Here is a 22,214-nt window from a genome sequence, read left to right as displayed (position 1 = left end):
TTGACTGCTTGCTGAATGAGTGATGGGAGGGGAAGAGCAAGTGGCCAGACAGCTGGTCTCCCAGCGCCCCCGGGCTCCTACCTACCAGCATGGGAAGGAGGGTGGCCTGGGCTCCTGTATGTCTGGGTAAGGGGATGGTGGGGGGAAATGAGCCACTGATCTTGGCCTGCTTGATGGCTACCAAGCACTTCCAGAGTCAAACATGGAGTCCTTCAGATGTGGGAAGACACTGCTTCCACCCTCCCCCCTAATGTCTGAACATCCAGCAGTGCCTATACTGCTGCCCTTTGCCCATACCTTTCTTTTTCTCCCAAACCTTCCCTCACCCTCAGCCCAGTTCAGTTCCTCCACTTCCTACAGGAAGTCTTCCCTGATGCACCAACACTTGCAGACCTTCTCTTTGTCAGGTACTGCCTCTGTACCAGTCTTAGGCAGGATGGGAGCTGGTGTAGGAGGCAGCCAGAGAAGGAATGTAGGAGGAGAGTAAGGCCCCAGCCAGCATATCTACAGTTGGGTAGGGGCCTGGAGTGGAAGCTGGAGGCCCCCAGGACTCCCAAGAAATCAAGCCTGAGGTAGCAGTCACATCTTTGGAATCTGTGTCAGCAGGGGCTGGGCACAGCATTAGAGAACAATGAGCCACGGCCCTAGAGGTGGCACCAGGGTGGTGTTCCGCCAGAGGAACACACTGGGGGCTGTGGTCAGTGGAAGAGAAAGAAAAATGGAGGAAGGGCCAGATACCCGAGCCTGGGCAACTCTGGATGGTAAGGTGAAGGTTGAGGCCCTTCCCCCTGCAGCCTCCCATGGGAATGTGGGCAGTAGAAGCAAGGCAGTGGGGCAGGTGACAGGGTCTGGCCAGGAGTCACTGGAGGGCCCATTCTGAGTACAGAAGCAGACAACCCCATTTGTGGGGCTCTACCCATTAAATGGGGCAGCACCTCTTTGCTGACAGGTCTGAAGTGGCGCTCATGGGAGACAGGGGTGGAATCTTTGACATGGGCAGCTCCGCCCCATCCTTTACTCCCACTCCTGGCACCATAAGCTCGTCTGTGCCCAAGGTGCAACCACTGTGGGTGGCTAGACGTATTCTTAGCACCAACTGTCACAGCCTGGCCCAAGTCGCCACCCAGCTAGCCAGATGTTCTGAGACAGCAGACACCCACTCATTTTGAGCAAAGTGGGGCTCCTGCCCCAGCCCTGAGCCTGCCTCCTGCCTCTGCATGGGCCTCGAGGTGGCCTGGGTGCTTCCAGCCACGGGGTTGGAAGGCAGGCTTATACATGCCACAGGGTTGACTGGCAATAAAGCATGTCAATTCAACATCATTAGTCACTAGGGAAATGCAGATTAAAGCCACAAGGAGATACCACCACGTGCCTATTAGGATGGGCAAAAGAAAAAAAAAAACCCCTGACAATACCAAGTACTTGATCAGGATTTGAAGCAAATGAAAGTCTTAGACAAGACTGGAGGGAGTGCAACATGGCGTGGCCACTTTGGAAAGCAGTTTGGCACCATCTTCTAATCCACTTACTGTGCAGACCAGAAATTACATTCCTAGATACCTACTCAAGAGGAATGAACTTAGGTTCACACAAAAAGATGTATGCAATGATTTATAGGAGCCTTTTATTCACAATTGCCCCCGAATGGAGGCAATCCAAATGTCCTTCCACTGGCAAATGCATAAACGAACCGTGGTACCACCATACAATGAGGTGCTGCTTGGTAATAAAGAGGAATCAGCTACTGGAAAGAGCAACAATAGGGATGATCTCAAAAGTGTTATGCTAAGTGAAAGAAGCCAGACTCCAAAGGCTCCATACTGTTGATTTCATTTACATTTTAGAAAAAGCAAAACTATAGGGACAGAAAATAGATGAGAGGTTTCTAGGGTTGAGGAGTGGGGGGTAGGGATCGACTACAAAGGGGCACAAGGGAACATTTTGGGGTGATAGAACCATTTTATAGACTGGCTGTGGTGGTGATTACATGACTATGCATTCACCAAAACTCATGAACTTTATACTGCAAAGAGCAGATTTACTGTATGTACGTAATTCTTCATTAAACCTGACTTTAGAAAAAAGCATTAATCACAGCCACTCTGAGCACCCACTAGGCACTGTGCCAGGGACCTCGTGTTTTCTCATCCATCTACTCATGTGATCACTCATTCCACCAGTATCCCTGATGCCTCTACCGGCTGCAGCACCATGTCCCGTTAATGCCCCTAATACCTGCAAGCCGCATGGCTCCCTGCACTGTGTATACTGTACACTGTATAGAAACCTGCAGGAAGATGTGGCTAGAGCCCAACCCTTCATGGGGGCGTGAAGGTGAGCCTGAATGTTCTCTGTGGGTGCATTTCCAGGGAGAGAAATTCCTGGCTTTGTCAGCCTCCCAAGGGAGTTTGCAATCCAGAAAGACTGAGATGATGGAACAAAGAATGATACCCACTCTCCCTCTCTAAGATCCTGGCCCTGCACTGTCGGTCAGGCCATGCCCCTCACAGCTCTGAGTGCAGAGCTGGGGCTGGAGTGGAAGGTCGAGGCTGTGGGCTCACTTGTGTGTTCAGTTTTCTTCGCTGTGTGGCTGGTCCTCTGCTTGGAAGCCTGTATATGCTTGCCCAGCTCCAACAGGGTGACCTTGGCTTCTCTGCTGAGAATCTAAGTGTGGGAAACCCCTGGACGAACCCGGAGGGGTGCACACTCACAGGAAACTGTACATGAGGAAAAAACAGCAAACCAGAGTGTGTGTACCCACACGGGTCCTCCTTAAGGACACGATGTGGAACCGTGAGCAAATGACAAGATGGATCATAGGTGACACCATTTAAATGTTTCATAGTTGAATACCTTGTGTTCATGTTGCAGATTCTTCAAAAAGATCAAATTACATTTAAAAGCACTTTTAAATTTTTCCAAGGTTTTTTTTTTGAGATACAGTGGGCAAAAGTAAGTTAGTAATAATAAATACTACAACAATTGATAAATAATACAAGAACAAACTGTCTCACGTACTCACAACTGTAAACCTACTTTTGCTCACCCTTGTATAATTGGCATACAGCACTGTATAAGTTTAAGGTGTACAGCATAATGACTTATGTATATATTGTGAAATAACTACCACAGTAAGTTTAGTTAACACTCATCATCTCATGTAGATACAAAAAAAAAGGAAAGAAATGGTTTTTTTCCTTGTGATGAGATCTTTTAGGATCTTTTCTTTTAGCAACTTTCAAATAGATGATACAGTAGTGGTTAACTGTAGGTATTATGTTGTACATTAAATATGTTTCTTAAAGATTTTATTTATTTATCTTTAGAGAGGAAGGGAAGGAGAGAAGGAGAGAAATATCAATGTATGGTTGCCTCTTGTGAGTCCCCTGCTGGGAACTGACCTGCAACCCAGGCATGTGCCCTGACTGGGAATCGAACCGCGATCGTGTGGTTCGCAGGCCCGAGCTCAATCCACTGAGCTACATTGGCCAGGGCACATTAAATATGTTTTAAAGACACAAAGTAGTGCCATACTGTGTGGTTATGAACTTGAAAATATCAAAAAGTGAACAAGAAAGATACACACTAATTTCAGAAGTAGATAATCTCTGGGGAGGACATTAACAAAATGGGGGGAAGAAAATACGGCAAAGGGCTTACAAAAAAGATTTAAAGAATCTGAGGTGTATGGGTTAAGTCAAGGTGCATATTATTTTGTGTACTTCTGGTTGAAATATTTCATGATTAGCCTTGGCTGGTGTGGCTCAGTGGATTGAGCGCGGGCCTGAGAACCACACAATCGTGGTTCGATACCCAGTCAGGGCACATGCCTGGGTTGCAGGCCAGTTCCCAGTAGGGGACTCACGAGAGGCAACCATGCATTGATGTTTCTCTCCCTCTTTCCTCCTCTTCCCCTCTAGACATAAATAAATAAAATTTTTTAAAAGAAAAAAAGAGAAATATTTCATGATTAGAAACAAGCCAGAGTGAACCTTGAAAACATTATGCTAAGTTCAACAGCCAGATACGAAAGGACGAATACCGCATGGCCCCACTCACACGAGGCACCTACAGTAGAGGTTCGCAGAGACAGGAAGCAGAACAGTGGTTTCCAGGGGCTGGTGGAGGCGGTGAGGGGGGGTGATGGGGAGTTATCGTCTGATGAGCACCGAGTTTCAGTTTGGGAAGACGGAAAAGTTGTGGGGTTGGATGCTGGTGATGGTTGTACCACAATGTGAAGGTACTTAATGCCACTGGGTGGGATGCTTGAACATGGTTAAAATGACAAACTACATTATGTATTTTACCACAATAAAAATACATAAAAGCAACCCAGAATAGGCAAATCTATAGAGATGGACAGTGGATAGATTAATGGTTGCCTAGGACTGTGGAGGATGTTGGGAAAATTGGGGGTCATGGCCAAGGGGTACAGGGTATCTTTCTGTGGTGATGAGAATGTTCTGAAATTGCCTGTGGTCATGGACGCAGAGCTCTGTGAACACACTAGATTGAAGTGAAGGTTTTCGATGGGTGAAGTGTATGGTATGGGACTTATATTTCAATAATGCCATTTTTTTTAAAAAGGCTGTAAAGTGGGAAATTCTTTCCATGTTGGCTACTCTAATAGAAGCCACGGTCTGTCTGGTCTGAACCTGGCTCTGACATAGTTGTCACAGAGTCATCAGGAGCCCCACGGATTCTCTGCCCTGCCACCCTGTGACGTGGGAGGGAGCCCTGCCAGTCTGGCTCCCAGGGTGGAGCCATTGCCGTATCCACAGGCTCTGGGAAGGAAGCAGAGTCGTAGCCTCTGCAGAATGAGGTTAATGAGAATCTGCTCCAGGCTCCAGGGGTTCTGAGCCTTAATTAATACTTTCAGGGCCCTCAGTGATTGTGAAATCAGAGGTTCTGTAAATCCGCACAGCAGGGGCCCTATTAGTACCAGTGCATTATGCAGGAGAAAGAAGGAAGCCTCCTGATCACTGACTTAGGTCCCTGGAGAGGCTGGTCCCTGGAGAGGCTGGTCCTGGGAGCTCAGACTATGCGGCTGCTGTCTCGCAGGGCCTATTGTTTTGCTTTCTGAGGCCTCACCCAGGGTCTGAGTGGTCTGGGTCAGGCTGGAGCTCCAGGACAGAAGCCACCCTGAGCATCTTGGCCAAGCTTCTAATAGACAGTCGACCTTCACTTTGGGGGTCTGTGCAGGGCAACCAGGTAGACCCCCCACACAGAGGTCTTGATGATTGTCCCTCCAGGCCTAAAGAAGGTGGAGCAATTCCTTTTCTATAAATCTCAGGACTCTAGGGAGAACGCCAGCCACCTCCCAGGTGGCCATCCTTTTTGTGCCTCCTAGGCTTGAGCACCGCCAGGCTCAGTGGGGCCCCGACTAAGGACCGACTCTGCCCTTCACCCAGGGCAGCTTGGGGGCCTAGAACCATCTCATTTTGCCTTAGCTCTAGGGATGGGACATGGACGTAGAGGGAGGCACATGCCAGGAGCCAGGGTCTGTGGCCCTGAGTGTTCTCAGTTCTAGGGCTGATGACTCTTGAACTTAGGAACTCTGATGCCCATGAACTTGAATATTTGCAGCCCAGGGAGCTTATTTTAATCTGGGTGGCCCTCGATATCCTCAACCCAGGGGACCCATAGCTTCTAGTGCCTACTGAGCCCCCAGTGCCCACTGACCCGGGGGCCTGTGACCCTGGGCCAGCTTCTGGTCTGTGGACCTCTCTCACTGACTGCTTTGATGGGTATCTTCTGAGACATGGCACCACCTTCCCATCACATTGAATCCTGTTTCTGGGAGCTAATCCCAGCTCTCCACCGTTCCCTTAGGTGTGTTACCTTCTAATGCATACGAGCTGTCATTCCTGCCAGGTAGATCTGAGAGTTGTGAACATCACCTTCCACGTGAGCTGTCCCTCCCTTCCCGTCTCCCTCCTGGCTTCCTGACACCCTCAAACTTTGCCAGAATATTATTGATCTCTTTCCTTATCCAGGGCCTGTCAAGCCAGATGGGGCTGAGGCCAGAGCCCAGTGGCCTCCTGCCAGATAACCCATCAGGGCTGACATAGATCTCTTCCCCAGACTTCGCAGGGAAGTAGTGTAGTGTCATGGTTAGACCTACTGGCACTGGAGACAGCTTCCTGGATTCAAGCCCTGTCTTTACCTCTCACCTCCTGTGCGACCCTGGGCAAGTTGCTAAACCTTTCTGTGCATCATCTGTAAAATAAGGGCAATCATAATACTATTACACAAGGTTGCTATGGGGATTAAATGAAATCATTCGTGGGAAGTGCTGGGCCTTGGCATATAGTAAATACCAAAGTAAGGTCAGCTGTCAACGGTGCCCTCTCTCTGAATCCCCTTGAACATGCATTGTCCATGGCTAAGAATGTGTCTTGAGAGGGCAGACACATATCTTGCTCAAACTAAGGTGGCGCCTGTCCATCATTTCCCCCCAGACCAGCCCCAGCCTCCCACCGCAGCAGAGAAAATGCCTCCCACAACAGATGGATGCTGAAACTCCCTCCCCAAAAGTTTGCGTGGCATGCCCAGGGAGCAGCCCCCTGCCTGGCTGGCTACCCCACGCCTCACCCACCTGCCTCCCAGGGCCCAGGGCAGCACAGTGAGGCTGCTTAATGAGAGGGTTCAGGCCTCTGCCTAATGAGACTGTCTTAAGAGCAGTTTGGGGAGGCTGGCTTTCTTCTATTTATAGTTAAACTTCTCTGCCATTATGACCCATCTCTAATTTGGGATCTCTTTTATTATGTTTTCTTTATGTTCCCTTCATGTGGATGAGTGGAAAAATAAATGAAAGGGAAAATGGCAGTGTGGTGGTGAGGAAAAACTGCCCACAGGGAGTGGCAAGCTTCGTGTTCATTGTCTCAGTGGCATGTCTGGGGTGTCCTGGGGCCTCAGAACAAGACCTGGCCTTTCCCAGGTGTGGTCATGTGTTGTTTATGGGGCAGGCGCCCCATTCCAACTGTGGAGACAGACTGGAGTTTGAATCCTGGCTTGGCCATTTGCGGCCTGGCTGCCCTTGGGCAGGTCCCACCTTCCCAGGCCTTGCATGGTGGGCTGCGGTGCACAGCTCCCTTGGAGATGACCAAGGACAGCTGAGCAGCAAGAAGAGAAGAGGCTGAGGCCCAGCTCTGGCCTGCCCAAGGCCTCCAAGACTTCATGCCTTTTGGAGGCCAGAGAACCACGCCCCTCCCCACTTTGGCATCAACTTAGTGAGTGCCCTGGGAGGTGTGGGAGCCTGGTGAGACTAGGCTGAGACGCAATCCTATCTAGAATGGGGACTATCTCACAGCCGCCCCACGGAGAGGCAGGAGTTAACACGGTCACAATGGGCCACCCAGTTACAGCCACAGTTCTCTCTGTGCATGAGTTCATTTTAGGAGGGTGGTGGGGACTTCTCACTGTGGAGCAAGGCCTGACTTATTTTAAGCTGGGTGGAGCAAAGGGCTTCGTGTCTCTGTGGTCTGTGGTCTGTGCACTCGGCGAGGCTGCGGTGGGTGGGCCCAGCTTTTCGCCCTCATCTGAACTCCTATGGGCTAGCTTGCCTGCAGGGGGGCCCATTCTCCACCCCCAAGGTCTGGCTTGACTCCCATCAGGCCAACTGGACAGGGCAGGCCCATCCATAGGCCCCCTCCTGAGACACTTGGGCAAAGAAGGCAGATGCTAGGGGTTAGCAGGGTAGCCAAAGTCATGTCTAGAGGCAGTGGCTGGGTCAAGGTCACTCATCCCTTAGAGTTAAATGAGTTAAACATGAAACACTTAGAATCATTACTGATACTTTGAAGTAACTTTGTGACCCAGCCCTGCCCCTCTCTGTCAGACAACAGGACAGTCCATCACCTGTGATGCCCCTCACCCCAGAATGGCAGGGAATGAAGGATCCCCAGGGCTGGCAGTGAGTCCAGGGCAGGTTGCCAGCAGCTGTAGCTCCACCTGGTTAGGGTGGTGGGCACATGTAGGATTCAAGACCCCCTCTCCATCTGTTCTCAGTCCGCTTTCCTTTGCTCATAAAGGGGCCTCGGCAAGTTCTTGGCTTTTCCCCATGACCCTTGCCCTTAGGGTTCACGTCAGTGTATACGATGTCTCAAACCCTGCCGTGTTGGTCAGAACCCAAAGTGACCCTCCGGCACTTCAGTGTTTCCATTGTTCCAGTAAGGGTGTGCCTGGCCACCCAGGGAGACGCACCTGGTGCCCTCTAATGAGGTGCTGCCCCAGCTGTCAGCAGGTTTGTCTGTCAATAGACCCGGTGCTGAGCAGCCCAGTGCCCTGGTCCCAGGACAGATTTGGATTCCACTTCTAGCTGCCTAACCACCCAGATGTGTGGCCTCCAATGCATCACTGAGCTTTTCTGAGACAGTCTCCTCACCAGCCGTGTGAGGGTAAAGATTCCAACCTTGAGGGTCATTTGAGGATTGGGTGGGAGAACAAATGGGCAGACCCAGTCTGGGGGGCTGGCACGCAGTAGTCGGTGCTCATCTCCTCCCATGAGGCCTCAGTGACTCACTGGGGCAGCCAGGGGCCCTAGGAAGAATACAGCATGGCCTGTCAGTTTCATTTCTTTAATTTCTCACCCATCCACCCCCTCCTTGTCTTACCCACCACCTTTGCCCTTTTTCAGGCCTCTCGAGACCTCCTTGCTGATTCTTCCAGTCAGTTCTCCACGCTCAGAATGAACTTTAGAACACATGAATCAGAGCATGGCACCCCCTGCCTGTATCTTTGGCTCCCCCTGTCTTCGGGGTAAAGTTCAGATGGACTCAACCCATTAGACCAATGTGATCCATCCCTGCCTGCTACTTAGTCATCACCACTCCCGCAGCTGCCCCCAGCATGATCCATGCGAGAGCTGCGCAAAGTGGCTTGCTCCCTGGACGTGCCTGGCACTCTGTACCCCCAACTTTCCTGCTTATGGAATGTGCCGGATTTGGCCTCTGTAAACCCCTTCTCCCTCCCACTCTCACCTCCACCTGTTAGAAAAACTCTCAAACAGGATCCCAATCTTTTTCAGCCACCATCACATAGTCAAATATCTATCCTATTTAAACCTTGCCCTGCTCAACATAAAGCCAGAACTCGGGATAGGAGCTTGCAGTGTGCCTGTCTTTTCTCTCTTGCTGCAGCTCATCCTCCATTTGCTACCTGCTATGTTGACCATCTCTCCGGGGATGGACTAAAGTTGGGGAACCAGATGGAGAGAGAAGCATGAGGCCCAAGAAGAGCTTTCTTTGATGGTGGGACTGAGATCTGGTATCCTGGCATTCTACATGGCAGATGTGTAACTTCTGGATCTTTCTAAACTGGGCTCTTTCATGGGTTCTTTAGAGACCCTCTTCATCCCCTCCCCACTGGGAACTTCCAAATGCAATTCTCTGCCATGGGGTCCATCTCCTCAGGTGGCTGCTTATGACCCACCACAGCCTCTTCCCGTTGTTGCCCCCTCTCCTGGAAGGAAGCTCTCTTGGGCAGGATCCCTTTGTGGTGGCCCCAGGTCAGCTCCCTTCTGTTGGGAGTTTGCAAGTGAGTGTGAAGCCCACATTCTGTGGGCACCTGTAAGCCACTGAGCAAAGCTTGGATGTTAGCATTCTAAGAATGTGGGAACCCCCGGAGGGTTTGAAGCAGTGGGATGACGTGATAGGTGTCTACTGCAAGGGTCCAAGCAAAAGATGATGGTAGGTTTTCCTAAAATGAGAGTTATGGAGGACAGGAGCTGGCCAGACTGAAGGTGGAGCAATGGACATGCTGCTGGTTTGGATGTCAGGGGCAATGAAAGGAGGAGTCCAGTTTGGGGCTTCAGTATAACAAGGTGAATGGAAGTGCCAATCACAGAGAAGGGGAAGTCTGGAGCAGAGTAGGTTGAAGGGGTCAGAAATCAAGGGTTTAGTCTTGGTCACACAACATCTGAGATACCTGTCTGATACCAAGGGGAGCTATCCAGGAGGCAAAGTTTTCATCTGCCCATACGGTGCCTTTGTACAGAGGAGAGAAGGGCAGGCATCCTTTCCTTGAAGTGAACATAGCCTCCTACCAGGGCACATGGCTTGGTGAGCAGAGCCCAGCTGGGCCTCAGGCCCGAGAATCCCTGTGGCCATGCACCCTTGTGCAGCGAACAAACTATACAGCGCTGCACAGTAGCCCTGGATGTGCAAGTCTGGAGCTCAGGGGGTATCTGGGACATTGGCTTATAGGATATTGATTTGGATGCTGTGTGGAATGGTGACTCTCCCACCCCCAGCCAATGTGGGGAGGAAGGACTGGAATGCACCTAGGCGGGCTGAGAGGCCTTCCTTTCCAGGGCCAGAGCTTTCCTTCTCTTCCTGCAGAGGAAGCCCTCCTGCTTCCCCACAGGACTGGGCGCCCCTCGGCCTTGTCTTCCCTACGCCCATCCTGGGGAGCAGCACACAGGCAGGGCGAGAGGAAGCCTCCTTCTCCCTCTCTGTCCTCTCACTTTCCATCCTTCCCACGGGGATGTTAATCCCTGTCGCCATGCTAATGGCCATAGTGTTCCCAGAGTGGCCGGGCAGCCAGAGTAAGCGCCAAGTGGGGGGAGGGACCTTGAGATCTGACAAAAGTGCCCCTGGCAACCTGACAGGAGAGAAACGGGAGTAGCCCACCAGGGCCTAGAGGCCACAATGGCTGAGGAAGCAAGCAACCAAGTGTTTGACGGAAGTGTGGTTGGCGTCAGACCGCCCAGATTCAAAGCCCAGGGCCAGCTCTTACTAGCTGGGTGACCTTAGCAAGTCCATTAGCAGCCTTAAGCTTCAGTTCACCCTGTAAAATGGGGCTACAATAGTATCCACCTCATAAAACTATGGTAAGAAATAAACGAGTTCTTTCACATAAAGCAAATGGCATCCCTGTTAGCTGCTGAGCAGAGCAGGCAGGAGGGGAAGTGGCCTGCTGAGCTAGTAAACCTCAGAAGCTTCTTCCTGCCCCCCCCCACATTGGGGTCCTCAAGGAGTCACATCCCCAGAGCCATGTGGAAGTCAGGCTTGAGCCACGGCAGCTGAACAAGGGACTCTCCACCCCGCAAACACTTCAGGAAAGGCAGCCTCACAGTTCCTCTGGACCCGATCCAGCGTTGCACGCCCCCTGCCCTCGTTCGTTTTCCTGGATTGTGCCCAGGCCTTACCGTTACACACTTTTCTATCTTCAGAGTAAAAGGGACATGAGCTCAGAGTGGAGACTTTTGTTCCGCCACCCCCAGACCTTTTCTTCAGCCACTATGGGGTCCTGAACCCCTTTAAAAATCTGTTGAGTGAGTGCCTTTAGACTCTTTCCAAAAAAAAATCACCCAAATACATATGCCCACCCGCCAAATTTCGCATCTTTTAGGAAAGGTGTCTAAGTTGATGGTTAAGCTGATGAGGTTTGGGGTTGAGTTTCCCGAGTTCCAATGCTGGTTCTAATATTTACTGACTGTGAGGCCTCAAACAAATCATGTAACATCTATAACCTCAGTTCCTCTTATCGTTGAAATGAAAGCAGCAATAGTGGCCTCTTCATAAAGTTTTGAAAGGTTAAATGTAGGGCGGCCAACTTGTCCCTGTTCGGTACTTTCCCGTGTTCACTCTGAACGTCCTGCTTCCAGGGAAGCCCCTCGGAAGCTGATGAACTAGGACTACTGGTCCCCCTTAGGAAATGACATGACGCCCAGGAAGCAATTAGCCAAGTGCAGGCAGTTCACACAGGTTCTGTGGCTGTTAGCTAACACTACTGGTCTTTTCCTTAATTAATCGATCTAAGAGAAATGTGCCCCTAGGGATCAGGAGCCTGGGACTCGGTTTACCACTCAGTCCCCCATCCTGCTCTAATGGCTTCCTGGGCAACCCTCCAGCCTCCCTGGGCCTCAGTTTGTTCACCACTTCAAACAAGGGAGGTGAACTTGAGACTCACTGGGGATTCTTCCTATAAAGCTCACACGATTTCCCCAGGGGCACCCTCCCAGTACCCGATAGGGCAGCTCGAGTGCAGATGGCACCAGCTATGCATTTGCCTCCTTGACGTGTCGGTGAGCGAAGCCCCTGTGCGCTCCAGCAGCGCCATCTGCCCAGGCTGAAGTCCGGGCTGGAAATCTCATTTGCACCTCAGTAGTGATGTTTGACCTACAGTTAGGACATATTTGGCTCATAAGAAATCTTGACTGACTTAGGTGTGGGGGGAAAATTACAAGATTACTGATATCCTTTTGTTTTCATGAGGTGAGGAGTTGGCCCCAGGAAGGAGTGTGCCATCAAGAAATGGAGATTGTTCCCAGGAAAGCCTTTTCTTGAAGAAATGTGAAGGGGTGGGTGGAATCTAGTTTCAACCTCTCTTTGTAGGGCCCACCTCAACATGCAGATTTTAAGTCAAGCCGTATGTACCAGCAGGAAATAACTGGGACCCACCCTATGTTTTGGGGTGTACAAGTCCTTGAGGACATGGGTCCTAGGTTATCCACTTCCCCTGCCTCTGTACCCCAGCACCGGACACACAGAGGTGCTCAATAATAGGTATTTTACCTTGTTCTCAGGCACTTCACTGTTGAGGCCTCTGTAGTTATCTTATTGAGTTGCCTGCACCAGGTTGGTTGATGAAGATGTCTGTTTTATTTTAGCTCTAACGAGGGGGTAACACCCAGGGCAGAGCTCCCCCAACTTTGGGACATGGACTGCTCTCAGATTATTCGATGACTGTCTCATTGGGCCCTAGGAATGAGGGGCAGTTAGGTAACTATCCTGGAAAGGATTAATCTTGGGGCCAGAAATGAAGCTAGCCTTTGTACCGGAGGAGAGAGAGACTTCTGGACTGAGAGGCCTCTGGATTCTGAGATGTGAAGATAGAGTGATCAACCATCCCAGTTTGCCTGGGACTATTCTGGTTTTAACACTGAAATCCCTACATCCTGGAAGCTCCTCAGTCCCAGACCAAGTGGGACAGTCGGCTGCCCTATGTGGAGGTGTCTGGGTGATCCAGCTTGGGAACAAATGCCCACATGGAGACAGGAAGGAGCAAGAGAGCGAATAATAGAGGCCCCACTGGGCAGCCGCTGTTGGCTGAGAGAGGCTGATGGCAACACCAACAGGGCTGATCACAGTGGAAGCCACAGCAGCATCTGAAGGCAAGCCATTTCTGAGACATGACTTTTAGAAGACCTGATGTCTGGCTACAAACCTTGTCAGGACTGATCTCTTGACCCCAAGAAGGGATAATTCCTTCCTGAAGCCAGAGTGTGGCTTCAGGGGTGGCCAGGGAAGCCAGCAGCACTTAACCGAGTAGCCATGTAAGGGTCACTGGCAGCAGAGGCAGCCTCATAGCCAAAGAAGCTAGTGTGTGTGTCTGGAACACAGGTGAAACCTCGGGAGCCTCTCAGACATTGCTGGGCAGTTCGCTTGAACCGGGCACTGAGCCCAGGCGATGCTGGTGGGAGCCCTGGCATGAGGCAGGGGAGAGAAATGTCATCCTAGCTCTGCTCTGGGCTGGTGTGGCAGACTGAATCATGGCCTTCCCCTCCGGCCAAGAGGTCCAGAAGCTATCAATGTCAGCTTATGTGGCAAAGGGGAGTTTGTAGATGGGATTAAACCAAGGATCTTGAGATGGAGAAATTATCCTGAATTATCAGGGGAGGGAGTCCTAAATGTAATCACAGTATAAGGTGGAAGAAAGAAACTGGAAGGGTGATGTAATGACAGAAGCAGAGGTTGGAATGATGTACTTTGAAGGCGGAGGAAGGGACCACAAGCCAAGGAATACAGGTGTCCTCCAGAATCTGAAAAGGCGAGGATTCTTCCCTCAGACCCTCCAAAAGGAACCAGCCCTGTCAACACCTAGACTTTAACCCATTGAAACTGATCTTTGACCTCTGACCTCCAGAACCATACAGGAATAAATCTGCTTTAGCCACAATGCTTGTGGTGATTCCTTATAGCAGCAATGCGAAATAATACTGCTGGTGAGTCACAGTATGGTCCTGTGTCAATTCAGACATTTTTCCTTCCAGTGATGCCTCCTTGTTAGCGAGCTGAGAAAAGTGGGAGAGAACACGGAGACCCTTTTCAGTGTGACTGTCCTGAAGATTAAGGTGCCCAGGGTCTCAGACTCAGCACAGAACAGAACTTGAAATGTATCATGTGCCCAACAAACATTTGCAAAGTGAATGACTACATTTCGGCCTGGTGATTAAATCAGAGTCGCTTGGGAGGGAGAAGCATGCCCTCTAGGGGTCACTGGCATGGACTCCCACTGAAGACCATGGGTCCCGACCCTTAGAGTGCCCCCCTTCAGGTGACCCAGCTATTTCCAGACCCCAGGGGCTCAGGGGGTCTCACTGGAGAAGTCACCTGGGAAGGGCTGCTAAGTAGTTTCAACAAAAACCTGGACACACTCAAAAATTTGTCAACTAAGACACTCTACACCACATAAGAAGATTATTAATGAAGTCTCCCTTGTCCCTCATACTTTACATGGTGCTGCATGGCTCTTATTCATTTAATTCCTCTTTCTGTTTCTGGGAAAACAGAAAAGACCTTAGAAGGCTGCAGGGTCCGTTCTCACTGCTCCAGCTCCCAACCTGGGCATCCACTGGCCCATAGTGCCCATAATGCCCTTGACATTAAACACACATCCACTCTGTGATTGTCCACAGAGATTAAGGCAGGTTTCAAATTGGAGCTACAGTTTATTTTACCAAAGGGAAAAAATGTGTTCCTTTTCTTAAGCGTTCTCAAGGGAGCTGAACATTGTATCCAAGGTCCCAACTTCTTTGTCAAGAAAACTGGGGAGGTAAACCTTAACATCCCTCTAAGCCTTAGCATCTGAGGTGAAAACATGCAGGTTTGAATTGATTTGTCACCGTTTGTACATTTATAAAAGGAAAGAGTCCAGCAGACCTAACAACTACGTGAGGGCACTTAGGCACTCGTTCTGGCTGTTGAAAGAGAGAGGCCTGAGGTGATGCAGGGTGTGTGGGGCGGGGCCATCTCCCACCTCTGGTGATGGAGTTCCCACTGGTTTTGTCCTGGCTTTGTTGCGACCTGTATCCACCAGGCTGTACACTATACAGGCTATGGACTAGCTGTGCCTTGTCCAATTGTTGTCCACTTGTTGTCCACTCTGCAGGCTCATGGCTCTGAGCCTGAGCCATGTTCCACAAATGCTTCCAGAACTTCACTGAATTGTCCCTACAGCTGGGGTAGTGGAACACTTTATACTTTACGTGACAGGCACACACAAGCCTCCCCCTCCTCCTGGCCATCTCAGAAGTGCGTCCTGTGGAGGAGGGCATGTACCACCCTGGCCCTGGTCCCTAGCCTGACGGCTCCATTAACCCCAGGGCTCTCTCTGCCTGTCAGCTCCCCCAGAAGCCCGGAGTTGCCTGCCCCGCCCCAGCAAACAGGAAGCTGGCTTTTCTGTTTCTCCTTCCCTTTGATCCCTTCCTCTCTCTCATACTGATGGAGCACCTAACCTAGCTGGCTAGCCAGTGTTCTAGGCGCTGGGGACACAAGACAGGCAAGGACCCAGCTTGGAAAGCCCTTTATTGAGGTACATACAGAACAAGGTTGAACTTTATTTCTCAGAGAGAGAAGGGGAGGGAGCTTGATTACAAGTTACCCAGAGAAGTGACATTTGCTATTTTGTGCCTTCTAGCATCCATTCCTTCTTCCATCGGTACTGCATTCCACATTTCATTTGGACGTCCCCCCTTCCCTCATGCAGCCTGTGGACTCCCACCCTCCCCCAGCCGCAGGGCAGACCTTGTTAAAGTAAAGCCAGTCAACACATCCCATCCACCTAGCAGCAGCAATTGGCTAAGGGGCGGACATCAGACCAATCTGGGTCAGTCAGACCATGGGGACTTTTGATGAGCCCCTGAGGAATGTTTTCTTGATCATCTGGAGAAAAACCCACTGACTCTCTGGACAGTCAAAATGTGACCATAGGTTTGGAACAGACTTGACCTCTTTGTGGCCTTGAATGCGGCTATGCTGGGGCTGAAACCCATAGCCTGAGACAGTCCCAGAATGGTGAAACCAGGCCCCTGCCTGAACCTCGGCTGGAGCTTCAGCCACCTCTGCACTCTGAGGTTACGTGAGCCAATCCAATCCCTTTATGTTTGTGCCAGTTTGGGTTGGGTTTTCTGTAACCTGAAGATTAGACCATACTGTTAGGGAAAGGCCCCAAAAGTCTAGCTTCAGGACCAACTCTGAAGAACTGACCTGTAGCCTTATTCAAATTCACAAGAGCTTTAATAGGAGAAACTTACACACATGGGCAAGGCAGCTGTTGCCAGCTGTGCCCAGTGGGAAAGGTCCATACCCGTCCCTGGACAGAGTCTCCTTTTTAAAAAATTTCTAATTTAATAGAGGGGAAGGGAAGGGAGAAAAAGAGGAGAGAAACATCAGTATGTGGTGGCCTCTTGTATGCCCCCTACTGGGGATCTGGCCCCCAAAACAGGATATGTCCTGTGTGGGGATCAAACCAGTGACCCTGTGGTTCGCAGGCTGGCACTCAGTCCACTGAACCACACTAGCCAGGGCTAGGGTCTCCTTTTTATAGGGGGTTAATAGTAAAACCATATGGTGGGCAGTCAGTAGACCACCAGAAAGAACAATGCACTCCTAAGTTAACAGATAACAGCAGGCAGTTACCACATTCTGTACATTCATTAACCTCCTTCCCTGAGGCACCACATTTATCTCTGGGTGACAGGTTTTCTGGGTAGTCAGCCAAGCCTGAGGCTACAGAGAGTTAAGCAATTACAGAGGGCTAAATAGAGTCCAGCATTTCCCAGAGCCTTGCTGCTGGAACCATAGTGCATCTCTAAGTGAGTTCCCCTACAGTACTAGCTGGTCTCACTCACTACAGGGGATTTCAAACCAGGGTGCCAGGTCTAGACTGACGCAGCCTGGATTCAGCAGAAGGAGGACCAGGTGACCCACAGAGCCTTGCGCTCCCAGTCCAAGAGAAGTGGGAAGGTGATCACATTGCGGACAGAGGAGCTTAGGGGAAGCAAGCTTGGGGAGGGGAGGGCTGGTGCCCAGGTCCCTCGCCCCCAGCCTCAGCTGGCAGCTCTCTTAATTGAACTCTAACTCCACCTGACTGTAGATTCAGAGCGAGGTCCACTTAAAGATATCAGAGCGGTTGCCACTTCAAAGTGGGAAAGATGTGTGTAGGTGGATGGAGAGGGGGTGGGTAATTATTCAGGGAAAATAGTCTTGATATTTTTCTGGAAATGTGCATGGAGCAAAGGGAGCAGCAGAGGACACAGCGAGAGGGCGTGGTCTCTCCTCAATAGAGGGTGTGCACTGTGCCCGTCAAAAAGGGCCCCGAGATAGAGGGTGGGGTGCTTTGCATGCTTGTCCCACCACAGCACCCTGTTCTAGGGAGCATGTGACACTCCATGGGATGCCCTGGACTTGGGACTTCATCCATGGGTGACGGTGATTTGCTGGGACCAACTGAGCCCTCCTTTTGTGTGTGGTGTCTGTACAACACGTGAGCTCTTCCTCAGGACCAGTGGAGTTGAAAGCCATTTGCATGTCACGTCTGGGCTTCTCATGCTCTGGGGAAGGGGAAGTCTTGCCTGGCAGGCAAGGGGGCTGCAGCATGCTAGGGAGAGCTCAGAGCTCTACAGCCACCTCTTTGCCCCCTGAGGGATCTGCCACCAATTCCACGCACCCTGCATGCCTCGAGTGGCCAAGGGACACCACTGAATTTTGAGGAGCAGCTCTGAGGTTGTGAAAGTTGAAGGCCGGTAATTATCCAGCTATGAATAAAACTGAACGTTTCTTAGGGCTATCTGCATGATTATGAATATTTGAGGATATTAAGCTCCCAGGTTACACACGGAGGGTATTATTTGAGCAATGGTTGGCTGCAGAGCTGGGAATGCAAACGTCTTTTCATTTCTCCCTCTTGGAGCACTTAGAATATTTTATGGGATTCAAAAGAAAAGAAGTTTCTGTTGAGAAAGAAAAAAAACAAAAACCCTGGAAGCAAAGTCAGTAGCTAATACTCTAAATAGCTCTAAATCAAAAAAAGGAATGTGACCACTTTACTTAATTGTGGTGGGTTTGTAATGCATTTTCTCTATGGGTTAGGAAGGCAATTACCATCAAACAACCTACTTGTGCCTCCACTCTGATAGAATGTTCCCTCTAATGGGGCTGACATGCCAAGCAGTGGGCCTTTTAAAGCACTTAATGCTTCCACAAGCATTCTCATGTGTGGGGCTCCTCCACGTGCACTGAGAGCCCCAGTTGGCTCTCTCTCTGAGGACCTGTCACTGCACAGGGCATTCTTAACAGGGGATGGGTCCTTGGAAGCAGCGGCCGAGTGAGGTCTCTACTGCCCTTGGGGCTTGTCCAGACTTCCACCCTCACACCCTTGGTCCCCCCATCCTGTCCTTCCATCCTCTGAAGTCTCCTAGCATGCCCCCTCCCCATCTGCAGTCCTCCTCCCTGGGAAAACAGGCCATCTTCCATTGACACATGTGCAGCCTCTCCTTCAATCCTTCCATCTCCTGCTTTGAATCTGTCCTCTCCCACCACAGCTTCTCTCTAGCCACTGGGGTTGCCGCTTGTTTTCCAGACCCTGATCCGGTGCCCCCGAGATCACGGCTCCTGTGCCCTCAAACACGCACCAACCTCAGTTGGTCCCAGCAAATCCTGTCCTTCCCAGCCCTTGCTCTCACAGTTTCTCACCTTAAAGACCTTCATCTTGGGAAACATTTACAGGGTGTGAAGGACCCATCCCACCATTCCAGGTCATAAGCTTCCTTAATGCCCCCACCAGTTCCTGCCATTTCCAGACCTGACCCTGTAGTCTTGGCCATCTCGATCAAAACTCAGCACCCTGTATCTTCCTCATCCTCTGGCCCACAGACCTGAGGATTTTGTGCCCCTTCATACCGGGCTGCGACGCTGTGGCCGTCCCTCTGTCTCCTCCGTCTTGGGCCCGAGTCCCATGGTCTCCCTCCCTCTTCTTGGGGCGCCCCTTCCTGGGTGGGGAGCTGCTGCCTGGTGACAGTACCAGCCCGCTGCAGCGGAAATGTGGACCTGCGGCCTCCCTCTACCCCTACCCGACCTAGGCTTCTGTCCCCAGTTCTTCGGGTCACAGCGAAACGCTGGTTGAGACATGTTAATGTGCAAAGTTCTTTTAAGTATAATAACCAGGACTTCGTTCTCCATCCCCACCCCCTGCAAATTGTGGGCAGCCGGCAGGGGGCGTTCTCCGAGACTCTCCATTAGCAGCCTGGCTTACTGCTGCAGGGTCTCCGTGGGCGTGGCGGGGCAGTGGTACTATCCAACATCTGTTCTGAGGCTCCAGGTGGAAGGAAGGTGCAGTTCTTAGACAACGTGTCCAGCCACCCGCACCGGACCCCTCACCATCCTTGAATGGGGAATAGGGATAGGATCAGGACAAATGGGACAAAAGGACAAACGCAGGTGGACCCGCGTCCGGCTCTTGTCGGAGTTCCCTGTCCCAAAGCCCGCTGGCTGCCTCGTCCTCCCAGCGCAGACCCCGGGCGCCCCCTGGAGGCTGTGCGGGCTGTGTTCGCGCAGCACAGGAGATCAACTTCCTGCCCATCAACTAGAAAAATAACCCCTATACAAGTGGGCAAAGGATAGGTACAGACGTTCGAAATGAAATACAAATGCCAGTGAAACGTAAAGCTGATATTTACACAAGCAGGATCTGTTGCAAGCCTATCACCTTTAAATCTCTTAACAATGCTTAGGGCAGAGCAAAGCATTACCAACTGAGGCACAGGAAGCTAAGGAACTTGCTCAAGCCCACACAGTAGTGCCAGAGGAATGGCCTGACTCACCGCACTAGACTGATTCTCAACATGTGAAAAATGCGCACTCCGTACACTCTGGCTAAATACCGAAGTATAAGTTAAAATAATTCATTCAATAATTTATTCCACACGTATTTATCAGATGCTACTATGAGCCAGGTCCTATTCTAGGTGCAGGGGAACAAATACTGATACACAAAGCTCACATTCCAGTGGAGAGAGACAGACAATAAACCTATCACCGTATTCTATGGCAGGTGGTATAAGGGCAGTTGAAGGTGTCTTTTGAGCAGGGACCTAAAGAATGAAGGATGGAGCCTTGTGGTTATCTGTGGGAGGAGCATTCCAGGCAAAGGGCAAAGTCCCTGAGGCCAGTCCAGGAGGTGGTGGGCTCTTGTCGAGCTACTAATGATCCTTTGCCTGTGCCCAGGGCCATGCCATGTATTCAGGAAGGACAGACTTGCCTGCTAACCATTAAGTGGTGATAACAATTGCCTTTGCCCTGGGCATTCACTCACTTCCCTGCAACTTGCCTCAGGTGACAACTGTCCCCCTGAGTCTCAGGAGAGGATGGGATGATCTGGGGAAGTAGAAAGGAAAAAGCCCCACTAATATTTGGGTTAGGATAACTGATCCAGATTCCTGGCCTCTGGGCTGAGACAGCAGCAAAATTCAGCCCTATCGAATGCCCTGAGAGATGTTTCATTACTGGGGAAACCATCATAAACCTACATCCTAGTCTCCGAAAGGGCAGCCTGCACAGACACCCAAGGGAGTTCCGGGTGAGGACATTTGCAGCCACCAATGTGGCCTGGGGATCCTGGGTGTCCAGGTCTCCGTGGTCTCTGCATGGCTGAATCTTGAAGGCACCTAGAATTCATAGTGAACTTCCCTCGAGTGATTTCCCTGACAGCTGACCTGGGGTCAGAGGGCCAGGCCATGACTGTGGTCTGCATGTCCTCCTTTCCACCAGAGACGGAAGCCCAGAGTAAGGATAGAAGGGTATCAGGTAGCCCAAGGGGAGGCGAACCCAATTATTTCCCAGTGCCTACCCTTTTCTTGCTGTAACCAGAAAGCTATTGCCTTCCCCCACTGTTTTGATCTCATTGCATCCATTTGAAATTGGATGAATCACTCTCTAAAGCCTGCTTATGCTTCGTGGTAAACTGCCCTTTTGTTCAGTACTGAAAAACTTATTGATTCTTGTGTCCTCTGGGGCTTTTCTGAGTCCTGCTTAGACCCCCTTAAGAAGGGGTGAACTTGTTTTCAAGATGAACAAAAACTGGGACAGCACCTGGAACAGAAGGCAGCTGGGAGTCAGGGCCACTCTGGGGGCCAGCTGGTTTCTCTCTCTCTGGCCCAGGGTCACAGAGCCTGTCTCCCAGCTTGCTCTCTTCCTTGTTCCCCCTTCACTCTGAGCTTCCTTTCCCTTTCTCCTACCTTCTGTTTCCTGACAATTTCTGCCTCCTCACATCTGAACATACTGCTGATCTGAACATCTGACCCTCCCTTTCCTCCTTTCGTTGTCTGCACTCGCTGCTGCCTCATTGCCACAGCTTTTCACTCATGTCCCCAACCCAGCTCTTCTCTTTTATGCCAGGGCCCATCATATATCTCTGGATTGGCTGCTCTGGGTCATGACCCCCTTGTGGTCCAATCAGTGGGAACAAGAATGGAGGGCACTAAGGTGGCCTGTACAAAAGGTTGTCCCCTCCCCTGGGGCCCTGGGTGATGCAAGTACTACTATTAGACCATCTGCTACCATCCCAAATGCATTTTTTTTTCTGTTTCCTTGTCTGGAGTTTCATTTGTTGACCTTTATTATTGTAGCCTAGATGTCTTTTAAGGATCCTAAAAAATTCCTCAGGCACCCAGCCTGGTTCACTGTGGAGGCTCCTACCCAGATGCCTGCCAGGGGGAGAGACGTTCATGTTAAATAAACAGCCATTTCCTTCTCCCCCTTTAGTCTCCCCTTTCATCAAAAAAGGGAGGGGCAACCGTGTTTAATAAATACCATCCATTAGATTAGATCAATAGTCTCTGAATATTGCTTTCCTCTAGAAAGAGCATCTCTCCTGCCTTCACATAACATGTAGTCAAGAGGAAATTGAATAAAGTCCTTTAATCAGCCACAGTAAGTAGTATTTGAATCATTTAATTTAGGATCTGACAACCACAAATTACTTTCTTTTTAGGCCAATTTTAGCCGACCAGGAGAGCTGGCCTAGCTGAACTCATGTTTAATAAATCACCCTCTTGCTTGATGGTGGAAAGTTTGGGAGAGATTTTGCTGGGGCTTTTCAAACATAATCAAAACCGATCTCCCTTCACCCAGCTCCATGGCTGGAGAGTAAACACTTGGGCTGGAGGGAGTCAGAGATGTGAGGCAGGGAGCTGTCACCTCCACCGCCTGTGC

This window comes from Sturnira hondurensis, unplaced genomic scaffold, assembly GCF_014824575.4.
Source record: "Sturnira hondurensis isolate 20B ecotype Veracruz unplaced genomic scaffold, ASM1482457v3 Scaffold0003090, whole genome shotgun sequence".
NCBI lineage: Eukaryota > Metazoa > Chordata > Mammalia > Chiroptera > Phyllostomidae > Sturnira > Sturnira hondurensis.
The sequence above is the reverse complement of the archived record's forward strand: the minus strand, read 5'-3'. Positions refer to the sequence as shown.